The following is a 17,645-nucleotide window of genomic DNA, read 5'->3' on the forward strand; positions in this document are numbered from 1 at the left end:
GCTGGTGCATGGTACAGAAGATGATGCATGTGAAGATGTAAGATGGGCCAGGGAAAGGGCCATTTAAAAAGATGTGGCTCCCAGCATATGGGCATCACCCTTTCATGACAGAGAAGTGTCATTCTAAAGGAACCCCCCAGCACATCAGTACCAGCCTCTCTGGCTATAGAGAGCACCATACTAACAAGCCCAGGTAAATCACCACTGGTTTCTGACTTGGAAAAATCTTGGGTAAAGGCAGTCCTCATTTCATCTGTGAGCCCATGAATTCAGCAGTCCACACTCTTCCAGATATAGATGAGAATCAGCATTCTTTGGCTTTGAGCCTGTGTACTGGGCAGTTTCATGCTTGCAAAATAAAATGGAAGTTCAAGAGGAAAATGCTCAGTTCCATTCAGAAGGGAGAAATAAGCAAGAAGGGGGTGACTAGTACCAGTTAAGTGCAGCACTCTGTCCACGATGGCTTTGCCAGGCTCAGAACACCCAGTGCTCTCACGGATGAAGTCTCAAGACTGCAGCTTTTCCGGGGTACAGATCAACACTGATCAGCACATTGTTTCTGATTCTCAATAGACTGCCATACGCCTACACTGTCCCTTAGAGACTCTTGAGACAGTCTCTGTGTTGACCCTGAGCCTGGCTGTAGCACGCTCTGAAATCTAAGTGAAGTTCCTCTCCAACAGATCTTAGGAGAACTGGCCTACATGGCTGAGCATCCCCACACCAGGCTTTCTGCAAGGTAGAAGCTCTGAAACGTTGGTGGTTGGTCTCAGTCTTGGTTTGAAAGACACGGACCAGGGAAGCCACTTGTATGAGCCTCAGTCTGAGGCTAGAGACTAGATGACCCAGCACAAGTTCACAACCCAGATTCTAGAGCCTAGCGGACCTGGAGTTCTGTTGTCTACGGACAGAAGAAGGGTGTGTCTGTCCCAGCAGAAACACAGAGAAAATCTCTTTTTTTTTTTTCTGTTTGTCACATGCAGCTCCCAATGGCTGCATGATCTCCACCCGTATAAGCAGAGCAGAGCCCAGGCACCCACATACCAGTTTTCTTAGAAATCCCTCCTGGTCAGGTCCATAAATAATGCTCTATCCAATTAGGATGACACTAAATTCCATGACCATGAAATTCAGTAAGCTGTGGTCAGAGGTTGGAGAAGAGGCTTTATGCCCCTTTGTGGTGCCATCAGGAAAGAGGGCATCATGGGAAAAATCCCAACGACTTAGCAGTTTTCTCATGTTCTCGTTTTATAACGATTTTTTTTAAACTAGCAACGTATGAATTGAAATATTCTGCGCAAGTAGAGGGTTCCATTCACATAAACATAGCATGTCACTGTTCTGTGTACACATCAAAGTAGAAGAAATAAAAGCCATGTTGTCAGTCAGGACATCAAGATAAGAAGGCTCGTTGGTCCTTTCTGGGCCACTCGAAGTTCGGCATTGTCAACCTCCTTCTTAGAAATCCACCATAACCATGTGTCTAGAAAGCAGTGGGAGAGAAACGGGTTTTCTCAGCTTTGCCACCTGGATAATAGATGGAACAGAAGATTTAAAAAATAAATTCTATGGTACCTCAAAATTCCTTTACAGTGAAGCAGAATGAAGACCAGCGAGGCCAGAGTACAGATGAAATATGGATCACACAGGCAATGGAATGTTCTGGCACATGCCACAGCCCAAATGAAGTTTGCAGATATCAGTGATTAGCGAAAGGGACATACGTGCCATTTGTATGAGACATCTAGACTGGGAGCTGGGAACTGGGGTGAAGAACAATATTTAATGGCCACAGAATTTCAGGAGAATGAACTATGTTAAGGCACATGTACTAAACATTACAGCTCCATTCATGTGTCAACTGCATCTAGTCTGTGTAAGTACACTCCTCTAGGTGCGTGAATTTACACATGTATATGTGTGCACACTCAGGTTGAGGCCTAGGGGTCAACTTTGAGTGTCCTACCTCGAGAGCCACCCAGCTTGCTTCTGGAGACAAATGTCTTTCAATAACTTGGGGCACAATGAACTGGATAGTGGTGAATCAGCCCCAAGATCTCCCTTCCTGTTTAAATCTTTCTAGTTGGGCTGACACACACTGTCCTGTTACCCCTTCTTTCCCATGGGGTTTCAACTCAAATGCTCAGGCTTGCAAGATAAGACATTTACTGTCTGAGATATCTCCCCAACCCTACTTTTTTTTTCTGTTCAAAAAGTCTGTAGCCTTGAACTCATAATCCTGCCTCAGTCTCAAAGCCCCAACCTCCACTCGAGACAGCAAATATAAACACGTAACAGGCCACTGTTTTGTCACCTGTCAAAATTACCCATGAACCACACCAGCCAAAGCTGGAAACCACTGAATTCTCAAAGAACTGCAACAACAGAAAATGTTAACAGAAAGAGTTCTGGGGAGGAGGAGATGACTCAGTGCTTAAGAGCACCCACTAGGCAAGCATAAGGCTCTGAGTGCAGATCTCAGCACCTAGGGAACAATCCCAGGGGCCCGTGTGCACCTGTGGCTCAGGCTGAGCAAAGTAGAAACCGGGGGATCGCTGGGGCTTCCTGACTTCTAAGCCTAGCAGAAAACAAAAAACAGTAGCTCTGTGACAGCTATTCTTGGTGGCACCTTGACTACCTCTGCAATTAACTAAAATCCAGGCAGTTGGGGACCCCGGTGAGGGATTTTTCTTAATTAAATCATTTTATGGGGGAAGATCCAACCTAAACCCAGATCTTTTGAGGTGGGAAGATCCACCTTAAATCTGAGCCACATCTTCTTCTGGTGGCAGCCTATCTAAAAGACATGGAAGAGGGAAGATTTAACTCTTCGCCTGCTTGCTTTTGCTGGCAAGTTTATTCCTTCACTGGCTTTACAGCCTATTTCTTTGGGATAGCTGTGTGTACTGAAGATCAGCTAAGGCTACCAGCCTCATGGACTGAACAGCTACTGGATCTTGGGTCGTTTCCCTTGGTACATAGCCATTGGAGGACTAGCTGAACTATAGCCTGTAAGTCATTCTACTGATAGACAGACAGACAGACAGACAGACAGACAGACAGATAGATAGATGAGAAACAGAGAAAGGCAGGCAGGCAGACAGACATTCTATCAGTTCTGTTCCTCTAGAGTGCTGGGGGGAGATAACCTCTCTCAGAAAACAGGGAAAGAATCATAAAGAAGGACACAAAATGACCTCTTCTAATTTATTTATGCATATATAAATATATATTATAAATTACATAAATATATCTAATACACACATATGCAAAAACACAAATAAAATTCTTGAAAAGGCACGTGTCCCACTTACCTCTGCTTCCCAGCAGTGCTCAATGCATGACAAACAACAACTGATTCAAGTTCTTCATTTTTTTTCCTCACAGTTTTAAAGATCCAAAAGGAGAAAAAAAAACATTCTTCTGGAACATTTGTCACTTCAGAACTTTCTGTCAAAGAGTGAAGAGAGGACAACCTTGCATAAAGTTCAGCAGAGACAGCTTAGAGGTGAAAAGCACTTGTCGATCATGCAGAGGACCTCATCCCCAGTACCCACATGGTGGTTCATCATCATCCATAACTCCAGTTCCAGGGGATCTGAGGCTCTCCTCTGACTTCCGTGAGCACCAAGCACCCATGCCATATACAAACAACCATGAGGGTAAAGCTTTTCATGCAAAAGCAAAACAAAACAAATAAATCTAATGAATTAAAAAGCCTTTTAAAAGTCCTGTCTTGGTTTTCTATTGCTGAGGTAAAACACCATGACAGAGGCTCTTAGTAAAGAGCCATTTAGTCTGGGGCTCATGATTGTTCCATGGTCGTCAGCATGCGTTGCATGGCAGCAGATGAGCAGACATGGCATTGGAGCGGTAACCAAGAGCTTATGTCTTGATTCCCAAGAGGCAGAGAGAGAAAACGACCTAGAAATGGTATGGTCTTTTGAAATCTCAAGCCCACCAACAGTGGCACAGCTCACCCAGCAAGACCACACCTCCTACGCCTTTCCTAACAGTTCTACCAACATTTCAACTATGTGAGCCCACAGAAGGCATCCTTATTCAACCCACCACGCTATGCTTCTATTCCAGCCCCTGGTGATGAACAAACAGTGACACAGACACACAGTACAGTTTCTACTCTCCTGGAAGCTCCAATACAGTCTCTCTTCCAGAGCTGGGAAGAGAGAAAATTCCTTTCAAAAAAGTATGTCATGGGAGGATGGGGGACACTGTGTGTGGCACACATGGGTGCAGAGGGCAGAACAGGATGCCAGGTGTCTTCCTCTGCTGCTCTCCATCTATGGCCTTGAGATAGTTTTCCACTGAAAGGGACGCTGACCATCAGGGTGGCTAGTCAGAAAGATCTCAATCTACCTATCTACTCCATCAGCCTCTATCCTGGGGTTACAGGAACATTTAGTGAAGCCTGGTTATTTACACAGGTGCTGGATATTCAAACTGAGGTCCTCATGCTAACATAGCAAGTACTCTCATCCCTGGCCCATCTCCCAGCCTTAATTTGGGAGTTTTGAGGCCAGTTTAACTCTGTCGTTCAGGTTGGCCTGGAACTTACTATGTAGACCAGGTTGATCCTCTGCCTTCAAAATGCTGGGATTACAAAGAGTATCCCATCTCCAGCCTTGATACACTTAAATACACACACAGACACACAGACACACAGACACACAGACACACACACACATACACACACACACACACACACACACACCTGCTTCTTTGTGACCATAACCCGATTAAGTTGAGAATGTCAACATTAAAACAGAAATAGAAAAAAATCCTATATAATCTTAGCACCTAATTCCATTTCACAAATGTTCATAATGTTTATAATTTTCATTGAATTTCCAGTAGTAGCTGCCTTTTGATACAGGAGAAAGAACTATTTATGTTTTTACTCTAGTTAAGCCAGAACATTCACACATTGCAACACATTATCAAAAATTTGATTTATTCATTATATCAGCGGGCTACACTGATGTTTTCCCTAAAATTACATGAAGGTAGATCCTATTGGTCTGTTTCAGTCCTGGTTAGTAACATAGCATCACTCAGCCACTTTACTCTCAGAAGGGTAAATGGAATGCAACCTAATGGAGAACCAGCATTCTACACAGGGAATGTGCATTTCTGAAAGAATCCCGAATTAACTTCCACTTACCTTTCACAAAGGAACTTTGAAAACAGCAAAATGAGCCCCAGGAATCTGCTGCCCACAGGAGATAGTCTCTCCACCTGTTACAGAGGATCATTGTTGGCCAAATTGCTTGTTATCCTTGTCCTCTTCTGGGAATGAAAGTGTCTTTACATGGGAACCAAGCCCAAAAGCACATCCCTTCTCTCTGTCCTGCCCCTTTCCACTCTATATACCCTCTAATAACCACCTCTACTTTCCTTCTTCCTGTTTCCCTATCTTGAAAATACAAGGCAACAAAACAGTGTAGTAGTCTCCAAAATTAAGCACTACCCCAAACCAGGGACGGCCAGAACTTCTGTATACCTGGTAAAATTCGGCCTGAAATCAAACACAAAGGTGACATGAAGGACATAAGGAGCAGGACAGATATTGTGGCCATGGGAGAGAAAGAGTCAAGAGGAGGGTGGCAACAAGAAATGGGACTGGGGACAGATAGACAAGTAGTTATTTCCTCACATGTGGAACCTTAATATACATACATGTGTGCATATGCATACACGTATATATGGATGAGCAGGTTGACAATTTGGGGGAAGAAAACCAATGGGAGGTGCAAAGGACACAAATAATAGTGGGGGGAGTGAACGTGAGCAAAGTATGTGTGGAAATCAGGTGCGTGAAAATGTGAAACCCTGTGTTTTGTTTGCTAACTAGAATTATTCATGGAAACACTCCGGAGTAATGCGCCCTGGCTGAGAGAGCCCAAGTCCTATCCACTCAGTACACAGTGTTTTAGTCTTCAGACAGCTGACATTAACTCTGACTGTGAGAAATTACCATGTTCTCACAGGAATAGACAACCTGAACTTCAGTCACACCTGGGGTCACTGTGGAGAGTAAGAGCTGAGCCAGTTTCTGTAGATAAATTACAACTAAGCAGAATCATTCTGTATACCAGCACAGAAAGTAAGGACTGAATGTCAAGACCTGGCTGTGAGAAGCCACAACAACAGATTTGCCTTTTTTTTTTTTTCTTTACTCTTAAAGCAATGCTTTACCTTGCTGTCTATGAGCCGTCTCCCAGTTTCAACTGCATTTCAGTTTAACTTCATAGAAGTATGGGAATAATAGATCGGAAGGAAAGAGTAGATAATTGAACATCTGTAGGACTCATCTGTAGCATGTCAGGCAAGTTCTGCACCCGGACGCCAAAGAGGGTAAACTGACAGACACTAAAATATATTCAGGGAATAAAACAAGGTCTTACCAAAGTATGGGAAGAGGAAAGGACAATCTGGCCAGCCCCGGCTTCGGGTATTACTTAATTCTGAAGATAAAGGGTTATGACGGCAGGGTGTCTCCAACTTAGACCGAATCCCTCCTAAGGTCAGCGCCTAAACAACCACCTTAGAACTGTGGGACCCTGTGATCAAGGGATGACTCAATACTGGCAGGTCCACGCCCTTCCGCGCTGCCGGAGCTCCACAGACTGAGACCTACCTTTACAAACCCGAGACGCCTGAATGTGGGAAGGCAGTGCAGGAACCTCTGGGAGGCAAAAGACAGTGAAGTCCCAGAGAACACCGATGGCTGCGAAGACTACAGGAAAAGTCAGGGCCGGAGCCATAACCCCAAGCTGTCCAGGACAGTTTCCTCCCTTCTTCCAGAGTGAGGCACGTCCATTGACCCATGTCCCCACTGAGACAACTCATAAGGACTCTGAGATGCTGCCCACCCAACACCGGGCAGCCCTAACGGCAAGAACGGCGATCTCCTAGAACAAGGGTCCCCGAGTTGCAGAATGCCAACCGACCAAGCTCAAATCTCGTGCCTGGCTAAAGTGCGTGCACAACGCCTACGGTGATGACATCACCGGGCCCACGAAATAGATTGGTCAACAGACCTTTGGCTCCAGAGCGCCATCTGTAGCTCAAGGCCGGTAGCTCAGGCATGCTTGGTAGTCTGCCCACCACTCTGCTACAATCACTCCAGACTAGGAAAAAGTTCAGTACTCCATCCACTCCTACTCCTACGCAGACACTAGTGCATTCTTTACGACATTCTCAAGCATCGTCAATTTTATATAGTGTATATAAGTATTTACTTCACACACGTATATCCTTTATCCACCAAAAGCGATTATGTTACACATTCTATACATTTCTCCATATATAGAGATATAGATGATAGAAACAGATATACACATATATAGATATATGTATGTATATACTCTAGTTTTAAAAGCCGCAGAACATTTTGCTAACTATAATCAGCATACCTAAAGGTGCCATAGTTTAACCTGTCTGATGTTGACATACCGCTACCTAATTTAGAGGCTTCTATTTGCTTCCGTTGCGATTTTCATTTTCTGGTAAAGAGAGTGCTGTGGTGTAAACATCATTATAAGTGAAGACTATGTCTAAATTGCAAGACATGAAATTCCTGGAGTGAAGGAAATGAATGTTTTGTTCACAAATACTGCCCAACTGACTACCAAAAATGCTCTCAGCTCGTCCTTCCGGTCTCTGTTTTACATGTACCACATGCCGGGTATCTTCACAGCTGTGGACACCATGACTGTCTGTTTGAGCCAATACCCAAAATAACGGAGCTGAAATGAAGCTCAGGTCCAAGATGTCCACTCCACGTTATGCACAAAGAACCATGGTTAATATCTGAATTCGCCTACATCAGGAAGCCTGGATGATAGAACGGCTGGCGTTACAATGGCGGAGGAGGTTTGCTTCAAGCTGGACTGCAGAAATATAAAGGACTTTTTTAAACCCCAGGTCACCCTGGAAAGCGCCACTCCTGACCACTACCTCCTACTCCTCCTCAATTCCCTGCACACATTGCCCACACAAAGGCAACTCCTGGGTTTTCCTCTCCCAATAACTCTCTTGTGCTGTGTGGTTTCGCTGTATTCCTTGGCTCCAGATTGCCAGCTTACCTTTGCCAGCAGAGCTGTGACACTTGCATTGAGGAAACCTTCGCCATAGCAGAGCAGAGAGAACCTTAAGGGTTCAGCTGGCAGAACCTTCCCCCACAGGAGCAGAGTGGTTTCACTTTGCACTTGCCCTATCCTCCCATTCCCCACCCCACCCCTAACCACTCTGGAACAGAATCGTAGCACTTCCATGGGGGAAGACTTTCCCTCACAGCTGTAAGGATTATAGGGTTTACCTTTCAGCTTGTAATTCCTGAAAGTAGTTTACATATAATGTTACTACTTTTCACAATTTTAACTCTGGATACTGACAGAAAAGTCAGATATTGAATGAATGAGTGAATGAGTAGGAAAGATACACTAACTATAACAATTTGGGGACAATCATATCCTAATACAGTTTAAAACCATTTGCATTTACAATTCTGAAAATTCTCCCAGTGCCAGGGATGATGGCACAAACTTTTCATTCCAGCACTTGGGAGTTAGAAGAAGGTAGATCTCTATGAATTCAAGGCTAGCCTGGTGTACATAGTAAGTCCCATGCTGTCAGGACCACACAGTCAGTCTCTCTCTCTCTCTCTCTCTCTCTCTCTCTCTCTCTCTCTCTCTCTTCTCATTTTTGCTGTTGAGTTCCTGTAAAGATGTTTTCATTTTGGTTATAATCTTCATCTAAAGGATTTTTTTTATTTGGTCTGTATTTATGATTTAGAGATTAATCATTCTTTATGATCCATGCACCAGAGAAGAGAGCTGACAGCTAGCATCCTATGAAAGCTGTCTCAAAATTACCTCTGCTCCACTGAATCAATGTATAAGAGAGGAGAGAGGCAAAAGGAGATGTGGGAGTGCAGGAGCACCTTAAGCCAGCTTTTTCTCATTTCAGAATTAGACTTTTTAAAGTAGCCGCTTGTGGCTTGAAGAAAATATTGTTCTGTCCATGTAGAGGGCTCAATCCACATACACAAGACACAGCTCTTTCTGAGTACATATCTATGTAGAAGAACTCTAGGCCATATTTATAACCAGGACATAGAGCTGATGTGGATTATGGTCCTTTCTTACTCACCTGGAAGATCAACTTTGTCACTCACCTTCCCAGAATTCAACACTCATAGATGCAGGAAGAAGTAGGCATGGGAAGCAGGCTTGGCTCTCAGCTGTCACCTGGTGACTTCATGTTTGTGAGGCTGCGGACCCTTCCTGGGTCTTTCATCTGATCTGTGCGATAAGAACACTTACTTTACAGGATTGTTGAGAGGATGAAATTAGTGGCACGCTGGTGACAGAATGCACACTCAGCATGCCTAAGGCCCTGGGTTCAATCCCCAACACCACAGGAAAAGGAAGTAATAACAAAGGACCCAATGCATTGTCCCTTATCAAATATTACTTTGTTCTCCATCGGTCACTAGGTCTCTGTCAACCCTGGGTTCAATCCCCAGCATCACTGGAAAAGGAAGTAATAACAAAGTACCCGATGCATTGTTCCTTATCAAATGTTACTTTGTTCTCCATCGGTCACTAAGTCTCCGTCAACAGTCTGAATGCAAAGAGAAAAGCCATGTCAGATAGGTGAACTAAGAACAAAACAATTCTAGGATTTTGCCTAGAAAGTAGGGCTCTCCCCTCCCCAGGAAATGGTTTCTTCTCCCGGGTTGTGTCTGTGATAGTGTGTTTAGCTGATCAGATGTCAGTGGTCAGATGAGCCTCAGAACAAAGAGATTCTGAGACTTTCCTCCACACCACACCATTTCTTTTGGGTCCAGAGAAAAGGGAGCAACATAGAGAAAGGAAGCTCCATAAAATATGAAAGATCTAGGGATAGGAAGAAGTGAGACCCATGGGAGAGTAAGATCATGGGATCTGGGAGCTGATTTCGTGTGGTAGAACAGTAATGTACATACTTTTATATCTACGAGGGTTTTGCTGTGCTCCCAGCACTAAAATTAAGGCCACATGAAATGACAGCTCTTTCAACAAGATTTATATGTATGCGCATGTGTATATGTAATGTATGCATATGTGTATTTGACTTCTCCTTTTAATGTTTACCTAATCACTGAATTTCATTTGTTCAGTCTTGTGAACTACACCTAGATAACATTTTTTCAACTGAACATAAGAAAGAACTTTCTGGCAGATTTATCCCAAACCCATCAATCTATATTGGATACAAAAATCCATAGGCAGCAGGGTGTTGAGATAGAGACTACACCATTAAAACTTGTGTTTTCCACAGTGTCCAGGTGCCCCATTACATAGACTGGCCAAGGCTGCATCTATAATGCCAAAACACAAAAGGCTGCTGCAGGAGGATCACTAGTTTGAAGCCAACATGTGCTACGTAACCAGACTTTTTCAGATTGACAAATCAGAAGGTAAGTGACCTTTATTATTGAATGTTATCATTAAACTGCAGTAAACCTGCTGGTTTTGGTTTTTTTTTTTAAGATGGAGGAATATTTCGCAAGTGACTATAAACTAATACGTAATAGATGGAAAGACTGATTCAGAGCAGGAAGACAGTGCAGTGGAGGAGTGGAGGTCCCCAGGCCCATTGCCATAGCTGCCAAGGACATCACAGTGTCACCTCTAGGCTGAGAATCTTTGGTCTTTAAGTGAACTTCTTAACTAAGAAGCCTGGGGCTGGGGTTGTGGCTCAGTTGGGAGACTGCCTTTCAACTACAAGGCCTTGGGTTCAATCCTCCGTGCTTTCTAAATCTGTTTTGGTGGTGTTGGCATATAACCCATTACTTTGAAGGTGGAATCAGGGGATAAGGAGTATGGGATCATCTTGGGGTACCTAGAAAGTGTAGCTCAATATGGGTCACGTGAGCCTCTCTTTTGGTATAATATAAAAACAATAAATGTATGCAGAAAAAGACATTTTCATTCCTTAACCATACCTACATTTCCCCTATTTCTGGACTACAACCATGTCACTATTCTGAGCTGCATAGTGACTGTCCCAGATTTAAAGTGAGTTGTAGGGGTTGGGGATTTAGCTCAGTGGTAGAGCGCTTGCCTAGGAAGCGCAAGGCCCTGGGTTCGGTCCCCAGCTCCGGCAAAAAAAAGAACAAAAATAAATAAATAAATAAATAAATAAATAAATAAATAAATAAATAAATAAATAAATAAAGTGAGTTGTAACCTGTACACGTAAATCACTGTGTGTGTGTGTGTGTGTGTGTGTGTGTGTGTGTGCGCGCGTGATGTATCTCTGTGTGTGTGATGTATCTGGGTGTGTGTGTGTGTGTGTGTGTGTGTGTGTGATGTATCTGTGCGTATGTTAGATCTCTGTCCTGGATGTACATATGTGTGCGTGTATAGCACACTGAGAATGTTCCCAGAGGTCAGAAGAGTACCACTAATGGAGCTTATATTCAGACAGGAAAAAAAAAAAGCAGGGATCTCACAACCCCCATATGCTGATTTTGTTACATAGCATGTCATTTAATAAGCTAGGACGTGGAGCAGGGGTGAAAAAAATAAGCTAGGATGTTATTTTCTTCTACAATAAAAGTTAACATTTGTGTTGCATTCTAGAATAGTCAGTCTGCTCAGGAATCACATAAACATGGTTGAAGTGGAAACTTTAAGGGCTCTTTGGAGAGTCAGTTGTGTTGGATGGCGTTTTGCTTGGTCAAACACATGAAGGAAGTGGACACAGGTGAAAGATTAAGGCAGACTTGTGTAAGGCACTGAAGCAGACACAAAACAGAGGATGTTCTGCTAAAGCAAGCATGTGAAAGGACCCGTGATGAAGGATTCTTGGCTAACAACACACATGTATTGGTCCGCCTTACGTTTTGTAGTTGAGCTCCATTTGTTGGGACTCCACGGACTCAGGCTGATTGAATGCGTGTGCTGAGGTGAGACCTGTGCTGAGGCGAGACCTGTGCTGAGGTGAGACCTGTGCTGAGGCGAGGCCTGTGCTGAGGCGAGACCTGTGCTGAGGCGAGGCCTGTGCTGAGGCGAGACCTGTGCTGAGGTGAGACCTGTACTGAGGTGAGACCTGTGCTGAGGTGAGACCTGTGCTGAGGCGAGGCCTGTGCTGAGGCAAGGCACATGGAGGACACATAATGCTTGGAGCATATAAATAGGACTCCACAGAGTGATGGAGACAGAGTCTGGCTTGCTGGTACAGCTAGCTGTGCATTCTTGTGAGTCTTGAGTCTTCCCTGATCCTCACTTTCCTGAGAGAGGCATAGCCAAGAACTTCTCCTGGTGTTCCCGCTGGTCCCTCCTGCTGACTTGAACAGAGTCTAAGGCCTGACTGTCTCTGTTAAGTTGTGTCACCACTGTTGCTAACCCGGCTCTACCAAACTGGACTCCTGGTGTATCCATGAAGTGTTTTCACGTGGATCAAGCTGCTGCTGCCTGCTGACCTGTGAACTGAACTGCCGATTTCCAGACAACACAGATGGGAGGTGCTCCAAAGAACCTTTCTAAAAAGGTCCATCTCCCCCTGTATCCTTTCTTTTCAACTACCTCTGGTGGGTGGTGGGCTACAAGGGAGGGTAAAGCTTCTAAGAACAATCATTAAAAGTAAGGTTTGAAAAAAATTAAAGTGCACATATAAATGAAAGGTCTGACTGCAAGCAGTTCCTGCGGCCGCAGCCTCTTCGTCTCTGAGGTGCCCTGCTTCCTGAGTGCTTGAGGTGCCTTCACACAGACTCAGCTTCTGTGAGATTGGTCAAGCTCAGGCTTCAAGGCTCTAAGTGGCAGTGGTGCCTTGAAGCATTGACTGTCTGATCAGGGAGCATCCTGGGGACAGTAGTTTGGTGCAACTGCAGTGTGGCACCTGCAATATTTATGTGTCAAGCTCTTCTCACCATGGCTCAGTACAATAGGGGGCTGTTTTAGGGGAGATTGTAGAAAAGCACATTCTTCTTGGGTATTTGGGTCATAGCCAATGGTGGCCCTGGTATCCATGAGCTACCTGTTTCAGGAATAGGAAAGAACCTTTCTCAGCTGGCCTCGGTTGGTCTCTCTGTCCTCTGACTTGATCTTTTCTGAGATGAATGGAGAATTTTCACAGTATCAGAAGGCTCGTGGTCATCATGGGGATAGAATATTCAAGGGTTCTGGAGGAACAAATGTCCCATGGCTTCATGATATTTTAGGGCCAAAAGGAAGCAAATTTGTTCTCCTCTGATGTTGCTGAAGCTCAGGAGGTTGAACAATTTGCCCCAAAAGACATAAGCTTGCTGCATATGCTGGCTCACACCTGTGGTCCTGGCACTTGGGAATCTGAGGTAGGGACATTACCATGACTTACAGGCAAGCCAGTGCTACATTATCAGACCCTATCTAAAAGAAAAGGCATCCCAGCTGGTGGTGATTCATCTCCTGAGGGATTGTTGCTTCTCTATCAGCTAGTGCCAAGACATGCTCAGATGCTGTCCTTACCTCGACACAGACAGGAAGAAGTTGGGTGTGATGGCATAGGACTGTAATCCAAACATTCAGGAGTTCAACGTCAGCCTTGGTCACATAGCAAGTTCAAGAACAGCCTGGGCTACTTGATACACCCTACAAACAATTGTCTAGATAGCCAATAATAACAATGAAACTTCATTCTTCATAAAGTTTGTAACAGTAACCGAAGTCTGACTCACATACTCTTGAATGCCCAAGTTTAATGTGGAAAATCCCCAAAGAGCAAAACCTCTTAAGTCTAAGATTCCCAAAGGACCAAAATCCTGACAATCTAATTTTTTTGTATAAAAATTTTAGTTTTTTAAAAGATATTTATTTTCATTTTAAAGGAGACTTGTTGAAGAGATATATGCAAATATGACAGAATGTATATTTCCTAATTAAAATAGGCATGCATATTATACTTGCCATAATTGTAAGCAAATGACATAGGTTCATAAGTAGGTTAAAAATAAAAATAGAAGGGGTTGGGGATTTGTCTCAGTGGTAAAAGCACTTGCCTAGCAAGCGCAAGGCCCTGGGTTCGATCCCCAGCTCCGAAAAAAAAGAATAGAAAAAAATAAATAAAAAATAAAAATAGAGGGGCTCCAGAAACCACCTGGACCTGAAGGGACGGATCAACAGTTCTCTCCACCCAAATCCCATGGGAGGGAGAGCTAAACCTTCAGAGAGGCAGACACGCCTGGGAAACCAGAAGAGACTGCACTCTGCCCACATTTCTGACTCCAGAGGAAAACACCTAACACCACCTGGGACCCTGGTATACGGGGGCTCCCGGAAAAGGCGGCGCAGGCCCTCCTGGTTGCCGCCCTCACGGAGAGCTCAAAAGCAGCACCCTCACGAGCAACTTGAGCCGCCGGACCACAGGTAAAACCAACTTTTCTGCTCCAAGCGACCTGCCTGGTGGACTCAGGACACAGGCCCACAGAAACAGCTGAAGACCGGTAGACAGGAACGACTACACGCCTGAGAGAAGAACACTCTGTTCCCATAACTGGTTGAAGGAAAACAGGAAAACAGGTCTACAGCATTCCTGACACATAGGCCTATAGGACCATCTAGCCACTGTCAGAAATAGCAGAACAAGGTAATACCAGAGACAACCCAATGGTGAGAGGCAAGCGCAGGAACCCAAGCAGCAGTAACAAAGACTACATGGCATCATTGGAGCCCATTTTTCCCACCAAAGCAAACACTGAATATCCAAACACACCAGAAAAGCAAGATCTAGATTTAAAATCATATTTGATCATGATGCTGGAGGACTTCAAGAAAGACATGAAAAACTCCCTTAGAGAAACGCAGTAAAACATAAACAAACAAGTAGAAGCCCTTAGAGAGGAAACACAAAAATCCCTGAAAGAATTCCAGGAAAACACAATCAAACAGTTGAAGGAATTAAAAGTGGAAATAGAAGCAATGAAGAAAGAACACATGGAAACAACCCTGGATATAGAAAACCAAAGGAAGAGGCAAGGAGCCATAGATACAAGCATCACCAACAGAATACAAGAGATGGAAGAGAGAATCTCAGGAGTAGAGATTCCATAGAAATCATCGACACAACTGTCAAAGATAATGTTAAACAGAAAAAGCTACTGGTCCAAAACATATAGGAAATCCAGGACTCAATGAGAAGATCAAACCTAAGGATATTAGGTATAGAAGAGAGTGAAGACTCCCAGCTCAAAGGACCAGTAAATATCTTCAACAAAATCATAGAAGAAAATTTCCCTAACCTAAAGAAAGAGATGCCCATAAGCATACAAGAAGACTACAGAACTCCAAATAGATTGGACCAGAAAAGAAACTCCTCCCGTCACATAGTAGTCAAAACAGCAAATGCACAAAATAAAGAAAGAATATTAAAAGCAGTAAGGGAAAAAGGTCAAGTAACATATAAAGGCAGACCTATCAGAATCACACCAGACTTTTCACCAGAGACTATGAAAGCCAGAAGATCCTGGACAGATGTCATACAGACCCTAAGAGAATACAAATGCCAGCCCAGGTTACTGTATCCTGCAAAACTCTCAATTAACATAGATGGAGAAACCAAGATATTCCATGACAAAACCAAATTTACACAATATCTTTCTACAAATCCAGTATAAAGGATAATAAATGGTAAAGCCCAACATAAGGAGGCAAGCTACACCCTAGAAAAAGCAAGAAACTAATCGTCTTGGCAACAAAAGAAAGAGAAGAAAAGCACACAAACATAATCTCACATCCAAATATGAATATAACAGGAAGCAATAATCACTATTCTGCAATACCTCTCAACATCAATGGTCTCAACTCCCCAATAAAAAGACATAGATTAACGAGGACCCTGCATTCTGCTGCCTACAGGAAACACACCTCACAGACAAAGACAGACACTACCTCAGAGTGAAAGGCTGGAAAACAACTTTCCAAGAAAATGGTTGGAAGAAGCAAGCAGGAGTAGCCATTCTAATATCGAATAAAATCGATTTTCAATTAAAAGTCATAAAAAAAGATAAGGAAGGACACTTCATATTCATCAAAGGAAATATCCACCAAGATGAACTCTCAATCCTAAATATCTATGCTCCAAATACAAGGGCACCTACATACGTAAAAGAAACCTTACTAAAGCTCAAAGCACACTTTGCACCTCACACAATAAGAGTAGGAGATTTCAACACCCCACTCTCATCAATGGACAGATCATGGAAACAGAAATTAAACAGAGACATAGACAGACTAAGATCAGTCATGAACCAAATGGACTTAACAGATATTTATAGAACATTCTATCCTAAAACAAAAGGATATACATTCTTCTCAGCACCTCATGGTACTTTCTCCAAAATTGACCATATAATCAGTCATAGAACAGGCCTCAAAAGATACAGAAAGATAGAAATAATCCCATGCGTCCTATCAGACCACCATGGGCTAAAGCTGGTCTTCAATAACAATAAGGGAAGAATGCCCACATATACATGGAAGTTGAACAATGCTCTACTCAACGATAACCTGGTCAAGGATGAAATTAAGAAGGAAATTAAAGACTTTTTAGAATTTAATGAAAATGAAGGTACAACATACCCAAACTTATGGGACACAATGAAAGCTGTGCTAAGAGGAAAACTCATAGCTCTGAGTGCCTGCAGAAAGAAACAGGAGAGAGCATATGTCAGCAGCTTGACAGCACACCTAAAAGCTCTAGAACAAAAAGAAGCAAATATACCCAGGAGGAGTAGAAGGCAGGAAATAATCAAACTCAGAGCTGAAATCAACCAAGTAGAAACAAAAAGGACCATAGAAAGAATCAACAGAACTAAAAGTTGGTTCTTTGAGAAAATCAACAAGATAGATAAACACTTAGCCAGACTAACGAGAGGACACAGAGAGTGTGTACAAATTGACAAAATCAGAAATGAAAAGGGAGACATAACTACAGATTCAGAGGAAATTCAAAAAATCATCAGATCCTACTACAAAAGCCTATATTCAACAAAACTTGAAAATCTTCAGGAAATGGACAATTTCCTAGACAGATACCAGGTACCGAAGTTAAATCAGGAACAGATAAACCATTTAAACAACCCCATAACTCCTAAGGAAATAGAAGCAGTCATTAAAGGTCTCCCAACCAAAAAGAGCCCAGGTCCAGACAGGTTTAGTGCAGAATTCTATCAGACCTTCATAGAAGACCTCATACCAATATTATCCAAACTATTACACAAAATTGAAACAGATTGAGCACTACCGTCCTTCTATGAAGCCACAATTACTCTTATACCTAAACCACACAAAGACCCAACAAAGAAAGAGAACTTCAGACCAATTTCCTTTATGAATATCGACGCAAAAATACTCAATAAAATTCTGGCAAACCGAATCCAAGAGCACATCAAAACAATCATCCACCATGATCAAGTAGGCTTCATCCCAGGCATGCAGGGATGGTTTAATATATGGAAAACCATCAACGTGATCCATTATATAAACAAACTGAAAGAACAAAACCACATGATCTCATTAGATGCTGAGAAAGCATTTGACAAAGTTCAACACCCCTTCATGATAAAAGTCCTGGAAAGAATAGAAATTCAAGGCCCA

At 43.2% G+C, this 17,645-nt stretch overlaps 1 long non-coding RNA gene across 1 annotated transcript; it reads right to left on the reverse strand.

The window, feature by feature from the left end:
- Window positions 1-1,129: 1,129 nt before the first annotated feature.
- Window positions 1,130-4,288, reverse strand: LOC100911370 (uncharacterized). Its single transcript, NR_102358.1, is given in 3 exon segments — window positions 1,130-1,527; window positions 3,315-3,450; window positions 4,072-4,288. It is a non-coding gene; the product is annotated as an uncharacterized LOC100911370 (long non-coding RNA).
- Between the last annotated feature and the right edge of the window lie 13,357 nt (window positions 4,289-17,645).

Source organism: Rattus norvegicus, chromosome 4 (assembly GCF_021556685.1).
Source record: "Rattus norvegicus strain SHRSP/BbbUtx chromosome 4, alternate assembly SHRSP_T2T, whole genome shotgun sequence".
Taxonomy (NCBI): Eukaryota; Metazoa; Chordata; class Mammalia; order Rodentia; family Muridae; genus Rattus; species Rattus norvegicus.